A 7,282-nucleotide genomic window follows, 5' to 3' on the forward strand; every position below is an offset into this window, starting at 1 on the left:
CACTGACCTTTGTCTGTGTAGGAAATCTCTAGATCACTTTAGTTCTCAGTGTTTTAATAAAGAAAAGATGACTTTATGATGTCATCAGGTGGCCACAAGTTCCACTGCAACATCTGAATAACACCTGTCATACTACAGTACCACACCATATTAATACTGCAGTGCTACGCTGTATTTATTCTGCAGTACTCCACTGTAATATTACTGCAGTACTACACACTGTATTACACCATCACCATGACAACCAAATGTTTAAAGACTCCAGTTCTGATCTTTGTTTCAGCGTCTGAAACCAAACGATAAAAATAAAACATTAAAACAACAATGGTGACAATATACAGTATTACAGTAAAGTTATTGAATATTTTTGTAACATCTGTCTTCGGTGTTGCACTCTGTAGACGGTCCCTGTGCACTCGTCTCACAGCCTGTACAGAGAGACCAATGTCCTGTGTCCAGCTGGGAGGACGACTTATATTGATGAAAACAGGCTTGTTGTATTAATCTGCGTCCTGCAGGGGGCAGCAGTTCAGGGTCAGAGTCAAATGATCAGTGACATCATCAGACGTGTGAGTGAAATCATTTATTACAGAAGGAAAACATCAAACGCTTTCTGTGGTTGTCATGGTAACTCAAAACTCAACAGTTATTGATTAGAAATCAATAACCTTTCAGACTGAATGTTTCTGATTAAAGCACTGTTCCTCCTGAGACTGATCAGCTGATGAGCTGGTGGTTTGGTCCTGAAGACGATCAGAGGTCAGCTGGTCAGAGGTCAGCTGGTCAGAGGTCAGCTGGTCAGAGGTCAGCTGGTCAGAGGTCAGGGTCCTGCAGCAGGGGGAGACAAAGACAAACTTGATCATCAACAGCACAGCTGATAAAAAACTTTGACACAAACATGAGATTTTCACTGAGTTAGTGCCAGATCACATGATTATTATGATTACTTTGTTAATATTATTAATAATTAAGAACCTTCTCAGTGATGTGAAAACCTCCTCAGTGACGTGAAAACCTTCTCAGTGACGTTAGAACCTCATCAGTGACGTTATAACCTTCTAAGTGATTTAAGAACCTCCTAAGTGACGATGTGAGAACCTTCTCAGCGACGTAAGAACCTTCTCAGCGACGTGAGAACCTTCTCAATGATGTTTGAACCTTCTAATTAAAGTTAGAACCTCCTCAGCGACGTGAGAACCTTCTCAGCGACGTTAGAACCTCCTCAGTGACGTTAGAACCTTCTCAGTGATGTTAGAACATTCTCAGTAATGTTAGAACCTTCTCAGTGACGTTTGAACCTTCTCAGTGAGGTGAGAACCTTCTCAGTGAAGTTAGAACTTTCTCAGTGATGTTAGAACCTTCTCAGTGATGTTAGAACCTCCTCAGTGATGTTAGAACCTTCTCAGTGATGTTAGAACATTCTCAGTAATGTTAGAACCTTCTCAGTGACGTTTGAACCTTCTCAGTGAGGTGAGAACCTTCTCAGTGAAGTTAGAACCTTCTCAGTGACGTGAGAACCTTCTCAGTGACGTTTGAACCTTCTCAGTGAAGTTAGAACCTTCTCAGTGACGTGAGAACCTTCTCAGTGACATTTGAACCTTCTCAGTGCTGTTAGAACCTTCTCAGTGACGTTAGAACCTCCTCAGTGATGTTAGAACCTCCTCAGTAATGTTAGAACCTTCTCAGTAATGTGAGAACCTTCTCAGTGAGGTGAGAACCTTCTCAGTGATGTGAGAACCTTCTCAGTGACGTTTGAATCTTCTCAGTGCTGTTAGAACCTTCTCAGTGATGTTAGAACCTTCTAAGTAAAGTTAGAACCTCCTCAGTGCCATTAGAACCTCCTCAGTGATGTAAGAACCTCCTCAGTGACGTTAGGAGCTTCTCAGTGACGTTAGAACCTCCTCAGTGATGTTAGAACCTCCTCAGTGACGTTAGAACCTCCTCAGTGACGTTAGGAGCTTCTCAGTGACGCTTGAACCTTCTCAGTGATGTTTGAACCTCCTCAGTGACATTAGAACCTCCTCAGTGACGTTAGGAGCTTCTCAGCGACGTTAGGAGCTTCTCAGTGACGTTAGAACCTCCTCAGTGACGTTAGAACCTTCTCAGTGAGGTGAGAACCTTCTCAGTGATGTGAGAACCTTCTCAGTGACGTTTGAATCTTCTCAGTGCTGTTAGAACCTTCTCAGTGATGTTAGAACCTTCTAAGTAAAGTTAGAACCTCCTCAGTGCCATTAGAACCTCCTCAGTGATGTTAGAACCTCCTCAGTGACGTTAGGAGCTTCTCAGTGACGTTAGAACCTCCTCAGTGACGTTAGAACCTCCTCAGTGACGTTAGGAGCTTCTCAGCGACGTTAGAACCTCCTCAGTGACGTTAGAACCTCCTCAGTGACGTTAGAACCTCCTCAGTGATGTTAGAACCTTCTCAGTGACGTTAGAACCTCCTCAGTGATGTTAGAACCTTCTCAGTGACATTAGAACCTCCTCAGTGACGTTAGAACCTTCTCAGGGACGTTTGGAGCTTCATAGTCACCTCACATTTATGGTTTCATTATTTTCATGCTTCACTCTGATCTAACCTCTCTGCAGGTGATCCTTGGCTCCTCCCCTCCATCAGTTCCAGATTTGATTGACAGCGATTCCCAGGAGGAGAACTGGGCTTAACCGACCAATCACGGCAGCCTAAGAGAGTTTAGACAGGTTAGATACTGTCTGTCTACAACTGTCTGTCTGTCTGTAACTGTCTGTGTGTCTTTCTATCTGTCTGTAACTGTCTGTCTGTCCCATTCGGTCTGTACCTGTCTGTCTGTAACTGTCTGTCTGTAACTGTCTGTGTGTCTTTCTATCTGTCTGTCCCATTCTGTCTGTAACTGTCTGTCTGTACCTGTCTGTCTGTAACAGTGTGTCTGTCTTTCTATCTGTCTGTACCTACCTGTCTGTCTGTCTGTCTGTCTGTCTGTCTGTACCTGTCTGTCTGTAACTGTCTGTCTGTACCTGTCTGTCTGTAACAGTGTGTCTGTCTTTCTATCTGTCTGTACCTGTCTGTCTGTAACTGTCTGTCTGTAACTGTCTGTCTGTCCCATTCTGTCTGTACCTGTCTGTCTGTAACTGTCTGTCTGTAACTGTCTGTCTGTAACAGTGTGTCTGTCTTTCTATCTGTCTGTACCTACCTGTCTGTCTGTCTGTCTGTCTGTCTGTCTGTCTGTCTGTAACTGTCTGTCTGTAACTGTCTGTCTGTACCTGTCTGTCTGTAACAGTGTGTCTGTCTTTCTATCTGTCTGTACCTGTCTGTCTGTAACTGTCTGTCTGTCTGTCTGTACCATTCTGTCTGTACCTGTCTGTCTGTACCTGTCTGTCTGTACCTGTCTGTCTGTACCTGTCAGTCTGTAACTGTCTGTCTGTACCTGTCTGTCTGTACCTGTCTGTCTGTACCTGTCTGTCTGTACCATTCTGTCTGTACCTGTCTGTCTGTACCTGTCTGTCTGTACCTGTCTGTCTGTACCTGTCAGTCTGTAACTGTCTGTCTGTACCTGTCTGTCTGTAACTGTCTGTCTGTACCTGTCTGTAGAAGAAGAAGGTATGTAACAGTGTGTCTGTCTTTATATCTGTCTGTACCTGTCTGTCTGTAACTGTCTGTCTGTCTGTCTGTACCATTCTGTCTGTACCTGTCTGTCTGTACCTGTCTGTCTGTACCTGTCTGTCTGTACCTGTCTGTCTGTACCTGTCTGTCTGTAACTGTCTGTAGAAGAAGAAGGTTCTCACCTCATTTGGAACTTCATACTCTCCAGTCACTGTGGAACACAGAGATACTGTCAGTACTACTAATACTCTGAATACTGCAGTACTGTAACTGTTGTTACCATAGTAGTAGTCGAAGGTGGCGGTGTAGTCGTAGTCTTCCGTTGCCGTGGGGATGTGGTAATAATCTGTGGTCAACTCTTCTTCGTTTCCTGTGGAGGGAAATCGATGAGTTAATCTGAGACAAGTTCAACAGTTGCCCTCTGCTTCCAGTATATGTGCTAAGCTAGGCTAACAGTTGCCCTCTGCTTCTAGTGTTTGTGCTAAGCTAGGCTAAACTAAACATACAAGAGTCACTTTACAAATAAAAAACCATGACACATTTAAAAACATATAATTTGGAGTTAAGGTAAATTCAGCTCGAGTGGAATCAGCCAATCAGTGTTTGTAGGTTAAACTGATTCATGTTATTTTCCTTCGTCAGGCTTCATGTGACGTTGAGCGACGCCTCGGCTCAGTTTGGATCAGGTTCTTTGTCTCGTCTGTTCAGATGTAAACACACGAGTCACATGTCAGGACTCGCATGCAGTCCGACTTCAGGGAGTCTGAGCACGAACAGCTGCAGTACAAAGAATTAAACACGGTCGAGCATGAAGAGCTGTGACTGCCGACCTGAGGAACACCTACGACTCAGGGACGTTAACGTACTACAAACTATTTGTCCAGTCATATAATAATATTATGCTGTTATTAGATGTCATGTTATCTTCATTCAAAGATGTTTATCATAAAGTATCAGATGGTGGCAGAGTTCAAATGAAAACACTTTTCTACTGTTTGTCTACACAACTGTTAACTAACCTCGTAATATCTTATTGACCAAGTGAAACACAGAAATGATCATTCACACATTCACGTCCTCCGTTCATTCAAGTACAGAATCCACCTCTGATCAGAGAAAATGACAGAAGAACGTCGCCCTCTCTTATAGATGATCCAGAATATGTAGAAGGTGACTTCTTCTTCTTCTTCTTCTTCTTCTTCTTCTTCTTCTTCTTCTTCTTCTTCTTCTTCTTCTTCTTCTTCGGTTTATTGGCGGGTGGCAACCAACGTCAAGGTACATTACCGCCACCTACTGTGTTGGTTAATTGAATCACGTGTGAAGTCTACACAGCTGGATTGGAGACAGGAAGTTGAAGAAGATTTTTGTAACTTGCTTCGTCCACTCCAGGCAGCCACCTGGTTTTGCAGTACCTCCAGGAACGGTTAACCAACACAGTAGATGGCGTTAAATGCACCTTGACGTTGGTTGGCCCCTGCCAATAAACCAAACAAAGAAGAAGAAGAAGACATTTCCAACAGTTGTTTTGCACTGTACAGCACTTTCTGAAAACACAGACACGACAGACAAATGAACCACTGCTTCACTTGGCATAGTCTAAAAAGAGCCATCGCATGGATGTTAAGACTGAGAAGAGCTGAGGCTGCAGCTGTCGCCATAATGCCAGCGGCTGATCAGATAAAAGAGAGGCAGCAGTGTAAATGAACAGGACCTTTCCTGGAGAACCGGAACCAAGCAGGAATCATTCGATGCAGTCAATGCAGCAGAGATCTCCACACTGGAAAAGGAGAAGCAGCTTGTAAGACGGAACAAATTGGATCCGGTGCTGCAGAGTGGCTTCCTGCGAGCGGGCGGTCGACTCGATGCACTCAGCCGTGGATTAGGAATCAAACATCCCATAATTATATCAAAGGATCTGAATCGTAGATTTCAGACCAGATGTTACCTGAAACGACTCCTTTCACTTGTGCAGGTGTGGATTATATGGGACCATAGAGGTCAAACGAGGTCGTAGCATTATTTAAAAACACAATGTGCTGTCCACCTCTTTGACACCTGTGCACGTAGCCACTCACACACTCATCAGAAGATGTTTGAATGATCAGATCCTGAACAGACAGAACTACCGGACACCATTTCACACAGTTCAGTGAATTATCAACCTGCTCCAGTGAAATCCGTCAGAAATGTCTTTAAGTCTGTGAAACGTAACGTACAAGACTCTGGTCAGGAGCAGACACTTATTCTGAAAGAGGTGGTGCACGACTTCCTGCCCAGTTCACAGGAAAAACAGAGATGGAATAAAGTCAAGTGGAATCTAGTGGGAGCACAGAAGCTTCAGGTCTGGACACGTTCTCACTAAAGTTCTTTACTTTCACCTCAGTTCGGTTTAAAAAGCTGCTTCCCCTTTAAACCAGTTTGACTATAAAACACGGAATAAATCATGAGACACATGAACACAAGTGTCATGTTTTTACTGTATTTTTATAAGACTGACCACTGAACTTAGAACCTCCCCACGACTGTTAGAACCTCCCCACAACTGTTAGAACCTCCCCACAACTGTTAGAACCTCCCCACGACTGTTAGAACCTCCCCACAACTGTTAGAACCTCCCCATGACTGTTAGAACCTCCCAATGACTGTTAGAACCTCCCCACAACTGTTAGAACCTTCTCCCAACTGTTAGAACCTCCTCACGACAGTTAGAACCTCCCCACGACTGTTATAACCTCCCAACAACTGTTAGAACCTCCCCACGACTGTTAGAACCTCCCCACAACTGTTAGAACCTCCCCACGACTGTTAGAACCTCCCCACAACTGTTAGAACCTCCTCACAACTGTTAGAACCTCCCCACGACTGTTAGAACCTCCCCACAACTGTTAGAACCTCCCCACGACTGTTATAACCTCCCAACAACTGTTAGAACCTCCCCACAACTGTTAGAACCTCCCCACGACTGTTAGAACCTCCCCACAACTGTTAGAACCTCCCCACGACTGTTAGAACCTCCCCACAACTGTTAGAACCTCCCCATGACTGTTAGAACCTCCCAATGACTGTTAGAACCTCCCCACAACTGTTAGAACCTTCTCCCAACTGTTAGAACCTCCTCACGACAGTTAGAACCTCCCCACGACTGTTATAACCTCCCAACAACTGTTAGAACCTCCCCACGACTGTTAGAACCTCCCCACAACTGTTAGAACCTCCCCACGACTGTTAGAACCTCCCCACAACTGTTAGAACCTCCTCACAACTGTTAGAACCTCCCCACGACTGTTAGAACCTCCCCACAACTGTTAGAACCTCCCCACGACTGTTATAACCTCCCAACAACTGTTAGAACCTCCCCACAACTGTTAGAACCTCCCCACGACTGTTAGAACCTCCCCACAACTGTTAGAACCTCCCCACAACTGTTAGAACCTTCTCACGACTGTTAGAACCTCCTCATGACTGTTAGAACCTTCTCACAACTGTGAGAACCTCCCCACAACTGTTAGAACCTCCTCACCACTGTTAGAACCTCCTCATGACTGTTAGAACCTCCTCATGACTGTTAGAACCTTCTCACAACTGTGAGAACCTCCCCACAACTGTTAGAACCTCCTCACCACTGTTAGAACCTCCTCATGACTGTTATAACCTTCTCACAACTGTTAGAACCTCCTCACGACTGTTAGAACCTCCCCACAACTG

The sequence above is a fragment of the Hippoglossus hippoglossus genome, chromosome 16, assembly GCF_009819705.1.
Source record: "Hippoglossus hippoglossus isolate fHipHip1 chromosome 16, fHipHip1.pri, whole genome shotgun sequence".
Classification (NCBI taxonomy): Eukaryota; Metazoa; Chordata; class Actinopteri; order Pleuronectiformes; family Pleuronectidae; genus Hippoglossus; species Hippoglossus hippoglossus.